The sequence below is a fragment of the Phyllobates terribilis genome, unplaced genomic scaffold (genome assembly GCF_046119375.1).
Source record: "Phyllobates terribilis strain yellow unplaced genomic scaffold, ASM4611937v1 Scaffold_8__6_contigs__length_399053987, whole genome shotgun sequence".
Lineage (NCBI taxonomy): Eukaryota > Metazoa > Chordata > Amphibia > Anura > Dendrobatidae > Phyllobates > Phyllobates terribilis.
The window spans coordinates 115,645,009-115,669,513 of NW_027362768.1; positions in this window are offsets into that span (position 1 = coordinate 115,645,009).

Sequence of the window (24,505 nt, forward strand, 5' to 3'; positions counted from 1 at the left end):
TAATAATTTTTATTTCCATAACGCCAACATATTCCGCAGCACTTTACATTTTAGCAGGGACTTGTACATACAATAAAAGACATTGCAGAATAGCGATAATCACATATATCAACAGATACCAGAAGGAGAGAGGGCCCTGCTCGCAAGCTTACCATCTATGAGGAAATGGGGAGACACGAAAGGTGGTTGGTAACAATTGCTTGTATTGTACGGTCAACCATCAATCTAATAAATAGTGTAATCACACAATGCTAAATGAACCAGTCACTAACCAGTATGTGAACAAGTACGGACACAGAAGTCTATTAAGTACATGGGGGTGTGTGAACAGATGATACGAGAGACCTGATTTGGAAGGAAGTTTTATATGGGGGGAAAAAAAGGATTATATAAGTGAAGTGAGGCGATAGGCCAGTCTAAACAAATGCATTTTTAGACCACGCTTAAAACTGTCTGTAATGGGGATTAATCGAAGAGTCCAAGTATGTATCAAGTATGTCTTGGTACACTTGTCCATTCAACCTTCCTTCAATTGCATGAAGTTTGCCAGTACGGTATGCTGAAAAAACATCCCACGCCATGATGTTCCCATCTCCAAACTTCACTGTTGGTATGGTGTTTTTTGGGTGACATGAACTGCCTTTTGGACTCCAAAAATAGTGTGTATTATGGAATCCTAAGAGTTCAAATTTGGTGTCATCTGACCAGTCTATATTCTCCTAGTTTTTCACAGACTTGTCTAAATGTTGTTGAGCAAACTTTAAATGCACTAGAACATGTTTTTTGTTCAGCAATGGAATCTTGCGTTGTGAGCGTGGATACAGGTCATGGAGGTTGACGGCATTTTCTTTGAAACGATTGTATCTGCTGATTCCAGGTCTCTCTGTAGCTCTCTACAGGTGGTCACTGGCTCTTGGACAACTCTTTTGATTATTCATTTCACTCCACTGTCTGAAATCTTGCCGGGAGCACCTGGATGTGACTGGTTTATGGAAAAATGATGTTCTTTTCAATTACAGATTATGGCCACAACAGTGCTCACTGGAACCATCAGCAGTTTAGAAATTCTTCTGTAACCAATGCCATCAGTATGTTTTGCAACAATAAGGCTGTAAAGGTCTTGAGACAGCTCACTGGTTTTACTCATCATAAGATGTTTCTTGTGTGGCACCTTAGTAATGAGACACCTTTTTATGGGACATCAGTTGAACCAACTGATGTTCTTTTTCACTAAGTGGCAGGATTGCTTTTTAATTAGTGCTAGATTTCAGCTGGTGTCTTAATTTTCCATGGCTTTTTGCACCTCTCTTTCTTCAACTGTTCAATAGTTTTTCCCTGCATCATTTCTCATTATTACACATAGCTTAATGAATGGACATCTATGGTTTATGGACATCTATGGTTTGATTTTTGTTGGTTCTGTGGAATGGATGGTTTGCTACCGACATCTGGTGAGTTAATAGCACCTTTAAAAATATATTCACTTAGTAAAGTGGGGACGTATTCAATTATTCAATAGTACTTATTTCAGCCATTCTGTATGTATGTATGTATGTATGTTGTGGTAGGACGACTTGCTCGGCCTCTTCCGTAAGTAGACTCAGGAACCCGAGTTTTCTTTGCAGGCTTTATTAGCAACATAAAGCTCTGCACTCCAGCAAAATATATACAGCCTTACTTGGCTAAGCCACAAAAACAAAACATAAACTATAGCACAGTCCATATATGTGTGTGCGGGTCGCACACACAGGTTATGTCCATCCTTCAGCTCCCTCCTAAGCTATGGCTGTCCAGTCTGGAGACCTTGCCTCTCCAAACACAACTCAAAGAAAAAAAAACAGGAAAGAACATTTAAACATTGCTCAGCTACACCTAGAGGTAGAGGTATAGGGAATGTCATCCCTCCCATTTCTATGTCATTCCCCTGAAACCACGCCATTTAAGTGAGTTAACCCACTAGCATATAACATGCTGGCAGAAAATGCATTGGTTTCAGTTCACATGGACTAGCAACCTGTGCGACACATACCTCCCCGCATATACCATACCAGTGACTCTGTCACAATGTGTATACTGTATATATATATATATTTATATACAGTACAGACCAAAAGTTTGGACACATCTTCTTATTTAAATATTTTTCTGTATTATCTTGACTATGAAAATTGTACATTCACACTGAAGGCATCAAAACTATGAATTAACACATGTGGAATTATATACTTAACAAAAAAGTGTGAAACAACTGAAAATATGTCTTATATTCTAGGTTCTTCAAAGTAGCCACCTTTTGCTTTGATGACTGCTTTGCACACTCTTGGCATTCACTTGATGAGCTTCAAGAGGTAGTCGCCGGAAATGGTTTTCACTTCACAGGTGTGCCCTGTCAGGTTTAATAAGTGGGATTTCTTGCCTTATAAATGGGGTTGGGACCATCAGTTGTGTTGTGCAGAAGTCAGGTGGATACCCACCTGATAGTCCCACTGAATAGACTGTTAGAATTTGTATTATGGCAAGGAAAAAGCAGCTAAGTAAAGAAAAACGAGTGGCCATCATTACTTTAGGAAATGAAGGTCAGTCAGTCTTAAACATTGGGAAAAATTTGAAAGTGTCCCATAGTGCAGTTGCAAAAACCATCAAGCGCTACAAAGAAACTGGCTCACATGAGGACCACCCCAGGAAAGGAAGACCAAGAGTCACCTCAGCTTCTGAGGATAAGTTTATCCGAGTCACCAGCCTCAGAAATCACAGGTTAACAGCAGCTCAGATTAGAGACCAGGTCAATGCCACACAGAGTTTTAGCAGCAGACACATCTCTTCAACAACTGTTAAGAGGAGACTTTGTGCAGCAGGCATTCATGGTAAAATAGCTGCTAGGAAACCACTGCTAAGAACAGGCAACAAGCAGAAGAGACTTGTTTGGGCTAAAGAACACAAGGAATGGACATTAGACCAGTGGAAATCTGTGCTTTGGTCTGATGAGTCCAAATTTGAGATCTTTGGTTCCAACCACAGTGTCTATGTGCGATGCAGAAAAGGTGAACGGATGGACTCTACATGCCTGGTTCCCACCGTGAAGCATGGAGGAGGAGGTGTGATGGTGTGGGGGTGCTTTGCTGGTGACACTGTTGGGGATTTATTCAAAATTGAAGGCATACTGAACCAGCATGGCTACCACAGCATCTTGCATCGGCATGCTATTGCATCCGGTTTGCGTTTAGTTGGACCATCATTTATTTTTCAACAGGACAATGACCCCAAACACACCTCCAGGCTGTGTAAGGGCTATTTGACCAAGAAGGAGAGTGATGGGGTGCTACGCCAGATGACCTGGCCTCCACAGTCACCAAACCTGAACCCAATCGAGATGGTTTGGTGTGAGCTGGACCGCAGAGTGAAGGCAAAAGGGCCAACAAGTGCTAAGCAGCTCTGGAACTCCTTCAAGATTGTTGGAATACCATTTCCATTGACTACCTCTTGAAGCTCATCAAGAGAATGCCAAGAGTGTGCAAAGCAGTCATCAAAGCAAAAGGTGGCTACTTTGAAGAACCTAGAATATAAGACATATTTTCAGTTATTTCACACTTTTTTGTTAAGTACAGTACAGACCAAAAGTTTGGACACACCATCTCATTTAAAGATTTTTCTGTATTTTAATGACTATGAAAATTGTACATTCACACTGAAGGCATCAAAACTATGAATTAACACATGTGGAATTATATACTTAACAAAAAAGAAACAACTGAAAATATGTCTTATATTCTAGGTTCTTCAAAGTAGCCACCTTTTGCTTTGATGACTGTTTTGCACACTCTTGGCATTCGTATGATGAGCTTCAAGAGGTAGTCACCCGAAATGGTTTTCACTTCACAGGTGTGCCCTGTCAGGTTTAATAAGTGGGATTTCTTGCCTTATAGATGGGGTTGGGACCATCAGTTGTGTTGTGCAGAAGTCAGGTGCATACACAGCTGATATTCCTACTGAATAGACTGTTAGAATTGGTATTATGGCAAGAAAAAGCAGCTAAGTAAAGAAAAACGAGTGGCCATCATTACTTTAAGAAATGAAGGTCAGTCAGTTCGAAAAATTGGGCAAACTTTGAAAGTGTCCCCAAGTGCAGTTGCAAAAACCATCAAGCGCTACAAAGAAACTGGCTCACATGAGGACCGCCCCAGGAAAGGAAGACCAAAAGTCCCCTCTGCTTCTGAGGATAAGTTTATCCAAGTCACCAGCCTCAGAAATCGCAGGTTAACAGTAGCTCAGATTAGAGACCAGGTGAATGCCACACAGAGTTCTTGCAGCAGACACATCTCTACAATAACTGTTAAGAGGAGACTTTGTGCAGCAGGCCTTCATGGTAAAATAGCTGCTAGGAAACCACTGCTAAGGACAGGCAACAAGCAGAAGAGACAAGTTTGGGCTAAAGAACAGAAGGAATGGACATTAGACCAGTGGAAATCTGTGCTTTGGTCTGATGAGTCCAAATTTGAGATCTTTGGTTCCAACCACTGTGTCTTTGTGCGATGCAGAAAAGGTGAACGGATGAACTCTACATGCCTGGTTCCCACCGTGAAGCATGAAGGAGGAGGTGTGATGGTGTGGGGGTGCTTTGCTGGTGACACTGTTGGGGATTTATTCAAAATTTAAGGCATACTGAACCAGCATGGCTACCACAGCATCTTGCAGCGGCATGCTATTCCATCTGGTTTGCGTTTAGTTGGACCATCATTTATTTTTCAACAGCACAATGACCCCAAACACACCTCCAGGCTGTGTAAGGGCTATTTGACCAAGAAGGAGAGTGATGGGATGCTACGCCAGATGACCTGGCCTCCACAATCACCAGACCTGAACCCAATTGAGATGGTTTGGGGTGAGCTGGACCGCAGAATGAAGGCAAAAAGGGCCAACAAGTGCTAAGCATCTCTGGAAACTCCTTCAAGATTGTTGGAAGATCATTTCCGGTGACTAAACTCTTGAAGCTCATCAAGAGAATGCCAAGAGTGTGCAAAGCAGTCATCAAAGCAAAAGGTGGCTACTTTGAAGAATCTAGAATATAAGACATATTTTCAGTTGTTTCGCACTTTTTTGTTAAGTATATAATTCCACATGTGTTAATTCATAGTTTTGATGCTTTCAGTGTGAATGTACAATTTTCATAGTCATGAAAATACAGAAAAATCTTTAAATGAGAAGGTGTGTCCAAACTTTTGGTCTGTACTGTATATAATTCCACATGTGTTAATTCATAGTTTTGATGCCTTCAGTGAGAATGTACAATTTTCATTGTAAAGAAAATACAGAAAAATCTTTAAATGAGAAGGTGTGTCCAAACTTTTGGTCTGTACTGTATATATAAATATATATATATATATATATATGCATATATATATATATATAATCACTGCAAAAAGATTTGTAGAACAGCACCATTTAATTACTCACAGTGTGTTAGGTGTTGGTCTGGTGCTGGATTTGGGGTCTCCCATTTCAATCCTGCCAGGGCTGATGCTGCTCAGCCTCACCATCAGCGTCACCATCAGCCTCAACACCTAGCTGATCCGTGAGCACTGTTGATCTCCCAGGTAGTTGTGCCTAGCAATGTTAAGCCTGGGTTGCAGAGGGAGACAGGGCTTGTGGAATCTAAGTCCAGGATTTGCCGCACTGAGCATGTCCGTGACCTGGCGGATCATGATTGGTGGGTTGGCACCCACCTGACCCGGTGACCTGCCACCGCCTGATTGGTCCACGGGTAACGTCACCAATGGCGCATCGGTGGGCAGGTCTTAGTCTTTAAAAGGCCCACCCACAAACATGGCGACGCGCTCAGATCATTTTAGCCAGTGTTGCTGTTGTGTGGATGAGTGTATTCCACGTGCTCCCTAGCTGCTCTCTCCGTGACCTGCCGATGCCAGATTTCGCTCGGCTGATTAGCACAGGTCACTCAGGCAGGCTTAGATTTGCTTAGGCAGGTAGCTATGTCTTGCAGCCTGGCTCAGCCAAAGAGGTCGCCTAACACCTCGAACAGTCTGTAGACGTCCTGTCCACGGCTATCGCCTATCAGCCACTTGGTGTAGTACCCTTCAGTCCGGTGGCACGCCGGCTGGAGGCACGTGTACCCGTCGTATAGTCACACACGCATCCTAGCGCCAACTCCTACTGTGTAGCGCCTGTATCGAAGACAGGGCTACTGCTTCTTCCCCAGTCGCACGTCTCCCTGCAGTTCTTGGAGATTGTGTGAACCGCTGAAACCCGCTCCGTGTGCTTTAACACGGAGTGGTTTATCAGTTCAGTAGGTGCTATCCCGGACGCTCTTCTCCCGTGCAGTTAATGGAGATAGAGCGTACCGCTATACCCGTTCCTGTGTGGAGAAACACGGAAGGGTTTAATATTTAAGTTGTCGCTTTCCTCTCCACCCGGAAAGTGTTCGGCAGCAGCCCACCTGGCTGCATTGCGGACCCCGGGCTTGGTTGCGTTCCATTAAATTAAAGTTGTTTGCAACCGCCCTCCTAACAGAGTGGGTGCCAAGCCTCCACATAAATGTCCAATGTGTTCCATAATATAGATCAGAAAAAGAAGGCAGTACTCCAACATTTTTTTTTTTAGAAAAAGTAGACTTTATTCAGCCCAAATGGAAATGTTTTGGTTCATGGGCTTGAGAAAGATTCTATGAACCGAAACTTTGCCATTTGGGCTGCAAAAAGTCAATTTTTTCTAAAAAAAGAAAAAAATGTGTTGGAGTACTTTTTGATATACAGCTCTGGGAATAATTAAGAGACCACTGCAAAATTTTCATTTTCTCTGATTTTTCTCTTTATAGGTATGTTTTTGAGTAAAATGTACATTGTTGTTTTATTCTATAAACTACTGACACCATGTCTCTGAAATTCAAAGCTAAAAGTTTTGTATTTATTTGCAGCAAATGAGAAATCGTCAAAATAATAAAAAAGAAACAGTGCTTTCAGACCTCAAATAATGCAAAGAAAACAAGTTCTTATTCAGTTAGAAACAACAATGCTCATGTTTTATCTCAGGAAGAGTTCAGAAATCAATATTTGGTGGAATAACCATAATTTTTTATCACAGCTTTCATACTTCTTGGCATGCTTTCCACCAGTCTTTCACACTGCTTTTGGATGACCTTATGCCTCTCCTGGCACAAAAATTTAAGCAGTTCTTCTTTGTTTGAAGGCTTGTGACTATCCATCTTCCTCTTGATTACATTTCTGAGGTTTTCAATGGGATTCAGGTCTGGAGATTGGGCTGGTCATGACAGAGTCTTGATATGGTGCTCCTTCATCCACACATTGATTGACCTAGCTGTGAGGCATGGAGCATTGTCCTGCTGGAAAAAACAGTCCTCAAAGTTGGGGAACATTGCCTGAGCAGAAAAAAGCAAGTGTCTTTCAAGGATAACTTTGTATGCAGCTTGATTCATACATCCTTCGCAAAGATTAACCTGTCCAATTCCAGCCTCACTGAAGCATCCCCAGATCATCACCGATCCTCCACCAAATTTCACAGTGGGTGCAAGACACTGTGGCTTGTATGCCTCTCCAGGTCTCCGTCTAACCATTATATGTCCAGGTGCTGGGCAAAGCTGAACATTAGACTCATCAGAGAAGATTACCATACTCCAGTCCTCTATGGTCCAATTCTTATGGTCTTTGGAAAACTTCAGCCTGGCTCTCCTTTGCTTCTCATTGATGAAAGGCTTTTTTCTAGCTTTCCATGACTTGAGGCCTGCCTCTAGGAGCCTGTTTCGAACTGTTCTTGCCTTGCACTTCACCCCAGCTGCCATTTGCCATTCCTTTTGTAGGTCACTTGATGTCATCCTGCAGTTGCTGAGTCACATTCGAATAAGATGACGGTCATCCCGGTCAGTGGAGAGTCGCTTTCGCCCTCTGCCGGTCTGTAGCTTTGTTGTCCCCATTGTCTGCTGCTTGACCTTGTTGTAATGGACTGCCTTCTTCGAAATTTTAAGGATAGAGACAACATGACGCTCACTGTATCCCTCTCCTAGTAAAGCCAGAATTGAGCCCTTCTTTTCCTCACTCAAGACTTTTCTTTTCAACTCCTTTGGAATGGTTAAAAGTTATTTTTTCATTCAAATTACTTTTGGGCTATTCCTAGCACTTGTTTTGCCATCCAGCTTGTCCTATTGCAAGAGGATTGTGAAGACCACAGCAGTGTTTTTTATACTTTCCCTCGATACATAAGATTTGGTTCAGGTGATCACCTAATCAGAAGCACATTAAGTAGAATGAGGTGGACTTTGATTGAAATTCAACTGACACTGAAAAGGAATGGCTGTCAGACATGTAGAGATCGGGATTTTTAGAAAACTGTGCAGTGGTCTCTTAATTTTTGCCAGAGCTGTATATATATACATATATACAGCTCTGTACAGCTGTACATATATATTCAAATGTTACAGTTGTTTAAATAAATAACTTCTTACTAGAGATGAGCGTTGTTCTACTCGAACTGTTCGCCAATCTCAAATTCGAGCTGTTTTGGGCGGTGTTCGAGCTGTTCGGCGAACACGAACAATTTGAGAAAAATTTGGCTGTTCGAGGTTATGTTCGATAACTGTTCGTGCACCAAAATCATAACTGGATTTTTTCTCAGTAATGATGAAAATTAATGTTAATACGCAGTTTGAGTGTACAGCGGGGTGGGGGGAGGGGCAGGGGATGGATCTCTGCAGGAACAATGAAGATCTCCATTTTTTTTTTCTCTTTCCCGCATTTACAGTGGGGAGCTGCAATCTGTCAGCCTATCAGCAGCGCACACACGGAGCGAAGTGCTTTTTTTCACACAAGCAAGGGCATGTGTTATTGGCAGTGTATGTCACATGTCCTTGCCCTATAAGACCAAGCCATTTTCCCCGTCGCCACCATTTTCTCACTGCTGCAGCTGCGTGTTAGACGGCACCGCTGTTGCTGTGTGCGCTATACATTGTTAATTTCAAGCCAATTTTCGCACAAATCTACAGATAGCTTGGGAGTAGGGAATAGTTGTGATTGCAGTCCTTTTAAGGACTAGGTTACAGCATTTCCTACGACTTTTATCAGGCAGGTCTGTGCTCTTAAATAGATAGATTGTGGGAGTAAAGACTAATTGTAATTGGAGTCCTTTTCAGGACTAGGTTACATCAGTTCCTATCAGTTTTTGCCAGGCAGGTCTGTGCCAGTGCTGTGCAAGTTTTTTTCACAGCATTTGGCAGAATCTAGCAAAGCTAATCCTTTTTGGCCTATTGCAGGGTGTGTTAGTCAGTGGAGTAGCCTATCTGTGTTGCAAGATATACCACCTGTGTATAGAATACCAATTTTTTTACTGCACCTAGTGAAGTAAAATCTTTTGGGCGTAGCATCATTCTATTAGTCCATCTATACTGACCTCCATCAGGTTGCAAATTGAATATAATTTTTTTCTGCATCTAGCTCTGAAAAAATATTGGGCTTCTAGCTGTGTGTGGGACTTGTTGTATTAGTCCATCTATACTGACCTCCATCAGGTTGCAAACTGAATATATTTTTTTCTGCATCTACCTCTGAAAAAATATTGGGCTTCTAGCTGTGTGTGGGACTTGTTCTATTAATCCATCTATACAGACCTCCATCAGGTTGCAAACTGAATATATTTTTTTCTGCATCTACCTCTGAAAAAATATTGGGCTTCTAGCTGTGTGTGGGACTTGTTGTATTAGTCCATCTATACTGACCTCCATCAGGTTGCAAAACTGAATATATTTTTTTCTGCATCTACCTCTGAAAAAATATTGGGCTTCTAGCTGTGTGTGGGACTTGTTCTATTAATCCATCTATACAGACCTCCATCAGGTTGCAAACTGAATATATTTTTTTCTGCATCTACCTCTGAAAAAATATGTGGCCTTCTAGCAGTCTGTGGGACTTTGTCTATTAGTCCATCTATACTGACCTCCATCAGGTTGCAAACTGAATATAATTATTTCTGCATCTAGCTCTGAAAATATATTTGGCCTTCTAGCAGTGTGTGGGACTTTCTCTATTAGTCCATCTATACTGACCTCCATCAGGTTGCAAATTAAAAATAATTTTTATCTGCATCTACAGTACCTCTGAAAAAATATTTGGGCTTCCAGCTGTGTGTGGGACTTGTTCTATTAGTACATCTATACTGACCTCCATCAGGTTGCAAATTGAATATAATTTTTATCTGCATCTAGCTCTGAAAAAATATTTGGCCTTCTAGCAGTGTGTGGGACTTGTTCTATTAGTCCACCTATACTGACCTCCATCAGGTTGCGAATTAAAAATATTTTTTTGTCTGCATCTAGCTCTGAAAAAATATTTGGCCTTCTAGCAGTGTGTGGGACTTTCTCTATTAGTCCATCTATACTGACCTCCATCAGGTTGCAAACTGAATATATTTTTTTTCTGCATCTACCTCTGAAAAAATATTGGGCTTGTAGCTGTGTGTGGGACTTGTTCTATTAATCCATCTATACAGACCTCCATCAGGTTGCAAACTGAATAAAAAATTTTTCTGCATCTACCTCTGAAAAAATATTTGGGCTTCTAGCTGTGTGTGGGACTTGTTCTATTAGTCCATCTATACTGACCTCCATCAGGTTGCAAATCGAATATAATCTTTTTCTGCATCTAACCCAGCCAATAGTTTTGGCCTAATACCACAGTTTGGCCACTCAGCTCTGCTCGGTTCCCATCCATTGTTTTTTTGTGCAAACAACTCCAGAGTTGTGAATTAGTTAACCACCTAAATGAGTGGAAAAAGGCCTGCTGCTGGTGGAAAGGGGAATAGGCGTGTTGGGAAGGGGAAAAAAGGTTGTGTCCGTGGGGTAGGTGTTAAAGCAACAGTAACATCTGCAGAAGAAAGACCATCTTCCAGCCAAACTAAAATGTCTACTTCTTTTAGCGGACAATGTGATAAGATCCCTTTCTTACGGCCACGCCAATCGCTACAAATTCCAGATGAGGCACAAAAACAGCAGGTGCTTCAACGGATATCAAGTGCTCCTTTAAGTGGGCTCTCCTCCACATCAACTTCAACATCACAAATACTCCAGTCCTCAAAGGTGTCACCCCAATCGCACTTGCTTCCTCACAGCTCCCAAATCTCCAGCTGCCCGTCTGAGTTTGAGGTAGAACAGATGGTTGAGACTGCAGAGCTGTTTACTCATACTATAGCCTGGGAATCAGAGGTCGACTCCAGCGCTTCTGTGAATCCAGACAAGGAAATGATCTGCACTGATGCCCAGAATCTTTATGAGTCGGATCCAGGACCAGACGCAGAAGGTTCTGACCATAATGTAGACCCTCATTCCCAAACTGTAACTCCTGTTGGTGGAGACAATGAGGAAGACGATGATAAGACTCAAATACCTGATTGGAGCGACAACTTTAGTTTTTTGTCAGGGCAGGAACAGGTTGGCTCTGAGGACGACGGGTGTGATAACGCACAGGGTGATGATGATGAGGTTGGAGATCCCACTTACTGTCAACCCACAGTCAGCCAAGAGATGAGGTCAGCAGAGGAGGTGGAGGAAGATGCTAGTGACGACGAGGTCAGGTTGCGCCTTCCTGGACAGAGACGTAGTACTGGAAGAACGTCAACAACTGCATCCTCAAACACAACTCTGCCTCTCACCACAAGTCGTGGTGGCTCTTCAGGTCGCATGGGTGCTAAGCCTTGCATAGCCTGGGCATTTTTTCAGATCGATAAAGATGACCCAACTCGTGTTATCTGTAACATTTGTCAGCAAAAGCTAAGTAGAGGCCAAAAAATACATAGTTTGAGTACTTCATGCATGAACCGGCACATGGACATGAAGCATAAGTTGCAGTTGGAAGCTCAGTGTGCTACAATGCGGCCTAGCCGGCCGGGCCAACCACCGTCTGCCATATCTTGTGCATCCGCGGCCTCTTCATCCTCTGTGACTGGGGGGACAGCAGTCACACCTGTTTTGGGGCGCAGACCTGCCACCTCTTTACCCGCAACAGCCAGCGTGATTGGCAGGTCATCATTTTCTTTGGAGGTGGTAACACCAGCTGGTGTTGAGCGCTGTCCGACATCGATAGCACCACCTTTGGATCAAGGCAACCTAACATGTCCGCCTGCATCTTCCTCACAGACCGGCAGTTTGCCGGGGACACCCTTATCAACCCCGTCTAAGCACAATAGCCAGCCCTCGGTCCCTCAGATGTGGACAAGTAAAAGACCATTTCCTCCTAGCCATGAGAAAGCTAAGAGGTTGAATTTCACCATCTGCAAGCTCTTGGCTACAGAAATGCTGCCTTTCCACCTGGTGGACACAGAGGATTTTCGAGACCTTATGTCCGTCGCAGTGCCCCAGTACCAGATGCCCAGTCGGCACTACTTCTCAAAGAAAGGTGTGCCTGCGCTCCACCAGCATGTCGCACACAACATCACCGCTTCTTTGAGAAACTCTGTGTGTGACAGGGTGCATTTCACCACAGACACTTGGACGAGTAGGCATGGACAGGGGCGTTACATGTCGCTGACTGGGCACTGGGTAACTATGGTGACAGCAGGACAAGGGGCTGCTGTCCAAGTCTTGCCATCCCCACGAGTTGTGCGTCAATCCTCTTTATGTCAAAGTTCCTCCACTGCTTCTGCCTCCTCAACATCCTCTCGGTCTTCCACCTGCACCCAAAGCCTGTCTGGTCATGCCACAAGCTTTCTAACTGCGCAGAAGGGATCCTGCACACCTCCTTACTATGCTGGCAGTAGGGCTCAACGTCATCAGGCGGTTTTTACATTGAAATGTCTGGGAAATGTGAGTCACACAGCTGAGGAGTTGTGGTCAGCTCTGGAGAACCAATTTCATGAATGGTTGTCTCCACTGGACCTGAAACCAGGGAAGGCCATGTGCGACAATGCTGCAAACCTGGGTGCGGCCCTTCGCCGGGGCAATGTCACCCACGTGCCTTGTATGGCTCACGTGTTGAACCTGGTTGTCCAGCAATTTTTAGCCCACTATCCCAGACTAGATGGCCTTCTGCAGAGGGCACGGTCGCTGTGTGCTCACTTCCGCCGTTCGCATCCCGCAGCTCAGCGACTTACATCTCTACAGAAGTCGTTGGGCCTGCCACTTCACCCGCTAAAATGCGATGTGCCTACCCGGTGGAATTCAACTCTGCACATGTTGCAGCGACTGTGGCAGCACCGACAAGCCCTGGTGCAATATGTTCTGACGTATAGCCTGGGCAAACGAGATCCAGAGGTGGGGCAAATCACGCTGGAGGAGTGGTCTCAGATCAAGGACCTATGCACCCTTCTGCACAGTTTTGAAATGGCGACGAAGATGTTTAGTGCTGACGATTAGAGATGAGCGGTGTTCGACTAGAACTGTTCACCAATCTCAAATTCGAGCTGTTTTGCGCGGTGTTCGAGTTGTTCGACGAACCCGAACGATTTGAAAAAAATTCGGCTGTTCGAGGTTATGTTCGATAACTGTTCGTGCACCAAAAGCGTGTCCTGCATGTCTGGCGCTATTTAGAGCACCAATCATGCAGGGATTGTCTGCCACTCACTGTAATGCCACAGCCATGGTGGTTGTGGCATTAGAGTGATTGCCCAAATCGATGGGAACTGTGCTCACAGTGAAACATGAAAAGCCGGCAATTCAGCAGCAGTACACCGGTACCCGACAATTTAGAACCGAAAGAATAGAGCATCACACATAGATTAGATAGATAGAAACATGTCAGTCACATATATAAGAAGTACAGTGACAGTGTTGATTACTGTACTTGTCATTTAGTGTAAAGGATTTATAAAAAAAATATTAGTGTTTTCATGCACCGTCTCTTTAAAAAAGCCGGCCGGCAATTCAGCAGCGGTACCCAACAATTTAGAATAGAAGGAATAGAGAATCACACATAGATTAGATAGATAGAAACATGTCAGTCACATATATAAGAAGTACAGTGACAGTGTTGATTACTGTACTTGCCATTTAGTGTAAAGGATTTATTAAAAAAAATAATAGTGTTTTCATGCACCGTCTCTTCAAGAAAGCTGGCCGGCATTTCAGCATCTGTACCCGACAATTTAGAATGGAAGCAATAGAGCATCACACATAGATTAGATAGATAGAAACATGTCAGTCACATATATATGAGGTACAGTGACAGTGTTGATTACTGTACTTGTCATTTAGTGTTAAAATAAAGGATTTATTTAAAAAAAAATTGGCATGGGATCCCCCATAATTTTAGTCTCTAGCTGAGGTTAAGCAGACGGCTGGGGCAGATGTTTGAAGCCTGGGAAGGGGTAATACCCACGGAGCTTCCCAGGATACTAATATCAGCCCCCAGCTGAATGCCTAGCCTTTACTAGCTATTAAAATGGGGGACCCCCCAAAAAATTGACGTGGGGTCCCCCCTATTTTAATAGCTAGCAAAGGCTAGGCAGACAGCTGGGGGCTGATATTAATAGCCCAGGAAGTGTGCCATGAATATTGGCCCCCTCCCAGGCTAGAAACACCAGCCGTCAGCCGCCCCAGAAATGGCACATCCATAGGATGCGCCAATTCTGGCACTTAGCCTCGCTCTTCCCACTGCCCTGTAGCGGTGGCAGTGGGGTAATAGGGCTGGGGTTGATGTCAGCTTATAATGCCAGCTGACATCAAGCCCAGGTTAGTAATGGAGAGGCATCTATAAGACACCCCCATTACTAACCCCATAGTCAAAGTTAAAAAAAAACACAAACACCCAGAATAAAGTCCTTTAATTGAAATAAAGACACAATTCTTTATTGTTCTAAATTAAACCATACTTACAATCACGCCCATTCCAGCTGAAGCCAACGATCCCCTGCAATAAAAGAAAAATAATAAAGCAACATAATCCTTACCTTCCCATGGTTCCCACGACAGCTTCAGCTCTGCTACATCGAGATGACAGGCTGGACCGCAGCAGAAAGCTGCCATCCAGCCTGTCATCCCGCAGACACTGAGAAGCGCAGGCTTGCTTGCGCTGCTCAGCGTCTCTCTGTGACGGCATCCAGATGAGCCGAGTTCATGTCCAATGAACTCGGCTCACCTCATGCACGTCACTGACAACGTGGGAAAATTCTCACGCTGAAGCGCTGAGTGCAGGAGAATTCTCCCACGCTGTCAGTGACGTGCATAAGGTGAGCTCATGTCCAATGAACTCAGCTCACCTCCTGCACGTCACTGACAGCGTGGGAGAATTCTCCTGCACTCAGCGCTTCAGTGTGAGAATTTTCCCATGCTGAAGCGCTGAGTGCAGGAGAATTTTCCCACGCTGTCAGTGACGTGCATGAGGTGAGCCGAGTTCATTGGACATGACCTCGGCTCATCTGGATGCCGTCACAGCGAGACAGTGAGGAGCGCAAGCATGCCTGCGCTTCTCAGTGTCCGCGGGATGACAGGCTGGATGGCAGCGTTCTGCTGCGGTCCAGCCTGTCATCTCGATGTAGCAGAGCTGGAGCCGTCGTGGGAACCATGGAAAGGTAAGGATGATGTTGCTTTATTATTTTATTTTTATTGCAGGAGATCGTTGGCTTCAGCTGGAATGGGCGTGACGGTAAGTATGGTTTAATTTAGAACAATAAAGAATTGTGTGTTTATTTCAATTAAAGGACTTTATTCTGGGTGTTTGTGTTTTTTTTAACTTTGACTATGGGGTTAGTAATGGAGGTGTCTTATAGACGCCTCTCCATTACTAACCTGGGCTTGATGTCAGCTGGCATTATAAGCTGACATCAACCCCAACCCTATTACCCCCTGCCACCGCACCAGGGCAGCGTGGAAGAGCGAGGCTAAGTGCCAGAATTGGCGCATCCTATGGATGCGCCATTTCTGGGGCGGCTGACGGCTGGTGTTTCTAGCCTGGGAGGGGGCCAATATTCATGGCACCCTTCCTGAGCTATTAATATCAGCCCCCAGCTGTCTGCCTAGCCTTTGCTAGCTATTAAAATAGGGGGGACCCCACGTCATTTTTTGGGGGGGTCCCCCATTTTAATAGCATTAAAGGCTAAGTATTCAGCTGGGGGCTGATATTAGTAGCCTGGTAAGCTCCGTGGGTATTACACACTTCCCAGGCTTCAAACATCTGCCCCAGCTGTCTGCTTAACCTCCGCTAGAGCCTAAAATTATGGGGGATCCCACACCAATTTTTATTTTAATAAATCCTTTATTTTAACACTAAATGACATGTACAGTAACCAACACTGTCACTGTACTTCTTATATATGTGGCTGACATGTTTCTATCTATCTAATCTATGTGTGATGCTCTATCTTTCTGTTCTAAATTGTCGGGTACAGATGCTGAATTGCCGGCTGGCTTTTTTAAAGAGACAGTGCATGAAAACACTATTATTTTTTTAAATAAATCCTTTACACTAAATGACAAGTACAGTAAGCAACACTGTCACTGTACTTATTATATATGTGACTGACATGTTTCTATCTATCTAATCTATGTGTGATTCTCTATTCCTTCTATTCTAAATTGTCGGGTACAGATGCTGAATTGCCGGCCGGCTTTTTTAAAGAGACGGTGCATGAAAACACTAATATTTTTTTTAATAAATCCTTTACACTAAATGACAAGTGCAGTAACCAACACTGTTACTGTGCTTCTTATATGTGTGACTGACATGTTTCTATCTATCTAATCTATGTGTGAAGCTCTATTCCTTCTTGTCTAAATTGTCGCGTACCGGTGTATGCCGCTGCTGAATTTGCCGGCCGGCTTTTTTAAAGAGAGTGTCTTCTGAGCAGTTTGTCAGCTTTTGGACACCTTTGCAGGTGTTTTCTATGTGTTTCTATGTGTTTTTGTTTGCCTGCCATTGGTTTTAACGGTGTTCGACGGTGTTCTAAGGTGTTCGACGAACAGTTCCTCGAACATCCCGGTGTTCGACGAACCAAACCGAACACTACGGGGGTCGCTCAACACTACTGACGATGCCATTATCAGCATGACTATTCCGGTGATTTACATGCTGGAGCACATGTTAAACAGAATTCAGAGTCAGGTGGTGGCACAAGAGGAGGTGGAGGAAGTAGAGGAGGAGGAGTTGTATGCGGAAGGGCTAACATCTGCAAGGTCCAGACGGTCGGCAGCACCAAGGCGGCAGGCATGTGAGGGTGGGGGAGATGGTTTTACCAGGGCGCATGGTAGCAGCCAAACTAGTGAGGAAGGTGCAGGAGCCCAGGAAGAAGTGGAGAACGAACTGATGGAAGACTTATCAGATGAGGGAGACCTTGATCACATTTCTGTTGTGCGAGGTTGGGGGGAGAGGACAGAGGAAGGAAGCATGATTGTTACCTCGCCACCAACACGACAGGGACTTGGTGCTCCTGGATGCGCAACACACATGAGTGCCTTCTTGCTGCACTACCTGCAACATGACCCTCGAATTGTGAGAATTAGAAATAATCCTGACTACTGGGTTGCCACACTGTTAGATCCCCGGTACAAAAGTAAATTTGCAGAAATTATTCCTGCCATAGAAAGGGATGCACGCATGCAGGAGTATCAGCAGAGACTGTTGCAGAATCTTACATGTGCTTTTCCACAAAATACCAGTGGTGCACGTAGTGAATCTCACAGTTCCAACTTGCCAACCGTGGGACCGTCAAGTGTTCAGCACTCAAACCGTAACAGAACCACAGTATCTGCTGGTAACATCAATTTTGCGGAATCATTTCACCACTTTTTTAGCCCATCCTTTGCAAGGCCACAGGAGACAAGAAGTCTGACACATAGTCAACGCCTAGAGACGATGGTACAGGAGTATCTCGAAGTAAACATTGAAGCCATGATTGTGTCACTGGACCCTTGCTCTTTTTGGGCTTCCAATTTGGATAAATGGCCGGAGCTAGCCACTTACGCCTTGGAGATCTTGTCATGCCCCGCAGCCAGCGTTCTGTCTGAACGTGTGTTCAGTAGTGTTGAGCGATACCTTCCGATATCGGGAAATATCGGATCGGATTGGATCGGACCGATACCGAAAAAGTATCGGATATCGCCGATTCCAATACCGGAAACCAATGCAAGTCAATGGGACATAAATATCGGAATTAAAATAAACCCTTTCTTTCCTTGTAGGTTAATTCTACATGAAGGAAAACAACTAAGAATAATGTAGAATGTATTGGTGGAGGTGGGGGAGACAATAAAGGCATAGAGGTTTAGCCCAATCAAATGGAATAGCAGGAATTACTATTTTTTTAAGATGTTCTGAGTTACAGAAATATTATCTATGTTAAGTATTTTTATATTTTGTCAGATATTTATGTTTCACTACTTCAATGCTCTTCACCTTCTTTTTTACTTCTCCCACACTTTCTCCTTCATCATCCTCAGCATCTTTTTCATCCACTTCTTCTTCACCTTCTTCTTCTTCACCTTCTTCGTATTATTCTTTTTTTTACATTCTTCATATTCTACTTCTTCATCTTCTTCATATTCTTCTTCTTCATCATATTCTTATTTGTGACAGGCATTCCTGTAGTTATCTATAAAAGGTTGGACATTACACCTTTCGTTCTGCCCGTCACAAAAGATTCACAACAGGATTTGTCCGCGTTCAGTTTGGCCTGCAGCAGCAGGTCTTTTCCAGGGGCACCACGAGGAGGAACGGACTCACCTCCATACACTGCTTAGTCATATTCTGCTCATAATTTAGATATTATCTTTTGCTCTGAATTTTAATCTTATGCTTAATGTTCTTCCGCTTTTTGTTCTGCAGCTTCTTGTATTTCTGCTTCTTGGTTTTCTGTCTCTTGTTCTTCTGTATCTTGGTACTTGTCTTCTCTTCTTTGTCCTCTTGGTCAACTTCTTCAGGGTCATCTTCTTGGTCTTCTTCAGGGTGGTCTTCAAGGTGGTCGTCTTCCGGGTCATCGTCTTCGGGGTCCTCGTCTTCTTCGGGTTGGTCTTCTGGGTCCTCGTCTTCGGGGTCTTCGTCTTCTTCGGGGTGGTCTTCAGGGTCCTCGTCTTCTTCGGGGTGGTCTTCAGGGTCCTCGTCTTCTTCGGGGTGGTCTTCAGGGTCCTCGTCTTCAGGGTCCTCGTCTTCTTCGGGGTGGTCTTCAGGGTCCTCGTCTTCAGGGTCGTTGTCTTCGGGGTCCTCGTCTTCTTCGGGTTGGTCTTCAGGGTCCTCGTCTTCAGGGTCCTCGTCAGGGAGATCCAGAGTGATTACCAAGAACCATTTCAAAAAGCTTGAACTTGGAAATGTAGCAGAAAGTACAAGAAGGCTGAGGAACTACCGAGGACCAGCTGACGGTACTGGAACCCGGATGGGTAGCAGAAGGTACAAGAGCCAATGGAACTACCGAGGACCAGCTGATGTTACTGGAACTCAGTTACTAAGCAGGAGGTACCTGTGCCAGAAAGCACTACCAAGGACCAGCAGACGTTGGTGGAACTTGGATACCAAGAAGGAGGCACCTAATCCAAAGGCACTGCCGAGAACCAGCTGACGGTACTGGAACCCGGATGGGTAGCAGAAGGTACCCATGTAAAAAAAAGTTCAAGGCCGCGAGCCGGCCGCAGTTACCAAAACCCACAGTCCTACAGGGGGTGCTTGTCCTATTGGCACTATGGAACCAGCCTTCATTGCCAGATCCCGCAGCCCACATAGGAGTCACCTAAACTGCAGGCACCATAGAGTCGGCTAACCCGACCGCAACACGACAGGACAACGCATTGGAGGCAAAGTGACGTTGACACTACCCGGAAACAGCTGGCGTGCTGGAACCAGGCTGGGCAGGAGGGAGTACAAGTGCCAAAGACACTGCCGAGAACCAGCTGACAGTACTGGAACCCGGGTGGGTAGCAGAAGATACAAGAGCAAATGGAACTACCGAGGACCAGCTGACGGTACTGGAACCCGGATGGGTAGCAGAAGGTACAAGAGCCAATGGAACTACCGAGGACCAGCTGATGTTACTGGAACTCGGTTACTAAGCAGGAGGTACCTGTGCCAGAAAGCACTACCAAGGACCAGCAGACGTTGGTGGAACTTGGATACCGAGAAGGAGGCACCTAATCCAAAGGCACTGCCGAGAACCAGCTGACGGTACTGGAACCCGGATGGGTAGCAGAAGGTACCCATGTAAAAAAAAGTTCAAGGACGCGAGCCGGCCGCAGTTACCAAAACCCACAGTCCTACAGGGGGTGCTTGTCCTATTGGCACTATGGAACCAGCCTTCATTGCCAGATCCCGCAGCCCACATAGGAGTCACCTAAACTGCAGGCACCATAGAGTCGGCTAACCCGACCGCAACACGACAGGACAACGCATTGGAGGCAAAGTGACGTTGACACTACCCAGAAACAGCTGGCGTGCTGGAACCAGGCTGGGCAGGAGGGAGTACCCGTGCCAAAGACACTGCCGAGAACCAGCTGACGGTACTGGAACCCGGATGGGTAGCAGAAGATACAAGAGCAAATGGAACTACCGAGGACCAGCTGACGGTACTGGAACCCGGATGGGTAGCAGAAGGTACAAGAGCCAATGGAACTACCGAGGACCAGCTGATGTTACTGGAACTCGGTTACTAAGCAGGAGGTACCTGTGCCAGAAAGCACTACCAAGGACCAGCAGACGTTGGTGGAACTTGGATACCGAGAAGGAGGCACCTAATCCAAAGGCACTGCTGAGAACCAGCTGACGGTACTGGAACCCGAATGGGTAGCAGAAGGTACCCATGTAAAAAAAAGTTCAAGGCCGCGAGCCGGCCGCAGTTACCAAAACCCACAGTCCTACAGGGGGTGCTTGTCCTATTGGCACTATGGAACCAGCCTTCATTGCCAGATCCCGCAGCCCACATAGGAGTCACCTAAACTGCAGGCACCATAGAGTCGGCTAACCCGACCGCAACACGACAGGATAACGCATTGGAGGCAAAGTGACGTTGACACTACCCGGAAACAGCTGGCGTGCTGGAACCAGGCTGGGCAGGAGGGAGTACCCGTGCCAAAGACACTGCCGAGAACCAGCTGACGGTACTGGAACCCGGATGGGTAGCAGAAGATACAAGAGCAAATGGAACTACCGAGGACCAGTTGACGGTACTGGAACCCGGATGGGTAGCAGAAGGTACAAGAACCAATGGAACTACCGAGGACCAGCTGATGTTACTGGAACTCGGTTACTAAGCAGGAGGTACCTGTGCCAGAAAGCACTACCAAGGACCAGCAGATGTTGGTGGAACTTGGATACCGAGAAGGAGGCACCTAATCCAAAGGCACTGCCGAGAACCAGCTGACGGTACTGGAACCCGGATGGGTAGCAGAAGGTACCCATGTAAAAAAAAGTTCAAGGCCGCGAGCCGGCCGCAGTTACCAAAACCCACAGTCCTACAGGGGGTGCTTGTCCTATTGGTACTATGGAACCAGCCTTCATTGCCAGATCCCGCAGCCCACATAGGAGTCACCTAAACTGAAGGCACCATAGAGTCGGCTAACCCGACCGCAACACGACAGGACAACGCATTGGAGGCAAAGTGACGTTGACACTACCCAGAAACAGCTGGCGTGCTGGAACCAGGCTGGGCAGGAGGGAGTACCCGTGCCAAAGACACTGCCGAGAACCAGCTGACTGTACTGGAACCCGGATGGGTAGCAGAAGATACAAGAGCAAATGGAACTACCGAGGACCAGCTGACGGTACTGGAACCCGGATGGGTAGCAGAAGGTACAAGAGCCAATGGAACTACCGAGGACCAGCTGATGTTACTGGAACTCGGTTACTAAGCAGGAGGTACCTGTGCCAGAAAGCACTACTAAGGACCAGCAGACGTTGGTGGAACTTGGATAACGAGAAGGAGGCACCTAATCCAAAGGCACTGCCGAGAACCAGCTGACGGTACTGGAACCCGGATGGGTAGCAGAAGGTACCCATGTAAAAAAAAGTTCAAGGCCGCGAGCCGGCCGCAGTTACCAAAACCCACAGTCCTACAGGGGGTGCTTGTCCTATTGGCACTATGGAACCAGCCTTCATTGCCAGATCCCGCAGCCCACATAGGAGTAGTTTTGAGCCACCCCCGTAGTGTTCGAGTTCGGTTCGGTTCGTCGAACACCCGTGTGTTCGCCGAACTGTTCGTCGAACTGTTCGTCGAACACCTTCGAACACCGTTAAAACCAATGGCAGGCAAACAAAAACACATAGAAACACATAGAAAACACCTTCAAAGGTGTCCAAAAGCTGACAAACTGCTCAGAAGACATAACTAACACATGGAAAAGTGACAAGTACATATAGTCATGCGAAAATAAAAGAGGTGGAGGAGTAAAAGGAGGGGGAGACACAGATATAGGCATGTCATGCCCTTCTAAAATCCAAAAAGTGAGAAGCCGACACGGCCAGTCCGCTCCTGTCCGTGCCACCTCCGTGTCGGCGGGTTTGTGCCAGAGCCGCGGTGAACCCTGATGGCCAGCCCCCCTCTCCCAATACTGGTGCCTGTCCGCTGGTGGGTCGAGCGAGCCCCCCTGTGGTGGAGGCAGCTCTAAGCTTTTTAATTTAAATTGTCTCTCTAATTTGAATGAATACACTTTAAATCCATTTACAAGGATCTATTGGAGGGCAAGTCTCATGCCAGCAGCCGCGTAATTCCAGCTCCAGTAGCGTCCACTAAAGCTGCTGCAGTTAAAAAGCTTTTATAAGGATCGAGCTCGGCTGTCCACCGCAAGGCATCCTACTGCCAGTCCCAGCCCCTATGCCTTGGGGTGCCTCCTGATGCTCTTCACTGAGTATCCCATGGTCCCGAAGCATTTCCTTTGAAAAAATTAAGTGTCTAAACTACAGGTGGTGTAGCTTGCTTAACAGCCTGGATAATCCGCTGACTAGCAGACACTGCTACTAGGCACAAAGTATTTCCTGGGCTAGATGCAGTTAAAAATTTGTAATTAGATACTCTCGTTGGATGCTGAGAAAGCATTCCATAGAGTCTCCTGGCACGCCATATATGATTCTCTTAAAAAGCTTGGGGTAGGGGTCTAGGGGACCCTTTTATAGCCAAAATCACAGCCCTGTATCACAATACGTCACCTAGGCTGAAGATAAATGGAAATGTAGCACCCTGAGGGCTCGGTTGCTACAGAGGTATTGCACCTCACCCAGAGGTGTGATATCTCACTCTCAGGTAAGGATGGAGTGTGGATCAGGACCCGACACCTGCATGCATTATACCACATTGCCGTGGGGCAGGGCGACCAATATGCCTCTGAGATGGGCACGACAGTCCCTGTCCCTGGCTGGAGTGGGGGGAGGGAACACTGAGGAAGGGGAACCCTGTAGTGCAGGAGCAGGGAGGAAGCAGTTCCTGGGTGCATTGAGAAGGGAGTATAAAAGGTGGGCACCATCTTAGTTCAGTGCAGAGAAGTCTGAGCAGAAGTGGCAGGGAGCAGGGGCTCTGCATGAGCTCTGCTCCGGAGGCGGGCCTAGTAACAGAGGCCCAGGCCTGGAAGAGGGAGAAGGAAGGAAGAGGAGCGGAGAAGGCTCCAGGAACGAGGAATGAAGGGATCCCAGGGGTGCGGACGGGCGAGTCGCCACCGCACGCCCGAATCCACCTGCGTGGAGGGGTCAGGCCAAAGGGGGAGACCGGTCCCCGAAACTAGTGGAGGCAGGAAACGACCCTCAGCTAGAAACAGGAGGCTGTGACATTTTATGTGGCGCAGCCCCTCGCTACACCCGCTAGGAAGGCACCACATAGAGTCAGGGAAACTGGCGCCAAGTTTACCAAGAGGAGGCCCGAGGCAGCCGGACAGAAGGGTTGGTAAGAAAGGCCAGACAAAGGACACACAAAGGGGGTCCTGGGAAGCGCTCCAAAGTTATCTGGGAGTTGTCTGAGCCCCTCACCTGGTGAGCACAGTACGACGTGGGCAGCAGTTACCTGCAGACGTGGTCTGGATAATAAAAACTGTGAGTAAAGGCCCTGGACTGCATCACTGACTCCGTGTCGTTACTGCTGCTGCCCTGCACCATCACCCCCATCCTCCGCATACACTGCCCTGAGGCTATACTCCTCCCGTGGGGAGTTATGCTACGCTCTGCTGCACCCACAACACCAGCCTCAATGGTCTGCCCTGCAGCGGCGGTTCACTCTGACCGCAATCCACGGGTGGCGTAGTCGGACATTTAAACATCAAAACCACATAAATAGTTCCGCCACTGGTTTGACCACCCTGAGCCACGGAACCGGGTCTCCGCCACGAAGACTACAACCCCCAGCATCCACCAAAAAGGGTCCGGCTCCGGGTGTCCCAAGGCCCAGGGGGTGCATCAGAACATTTTCATCACCTTTCACAATCACCAATGGGACAAGGCAGGGATGTCCTCTGTCCCCTCTCTTATACATCCTAGTGACGGAGCACCTGCTCTCATCAATTCGCCATAACCCCAATATTAGGTGGATTGAGGTGGGAGGCACCGAGTACAAGTGCTCTCTATTTGCTGATGATGTCCTAGTATATATCACTCAATCACATATTGGT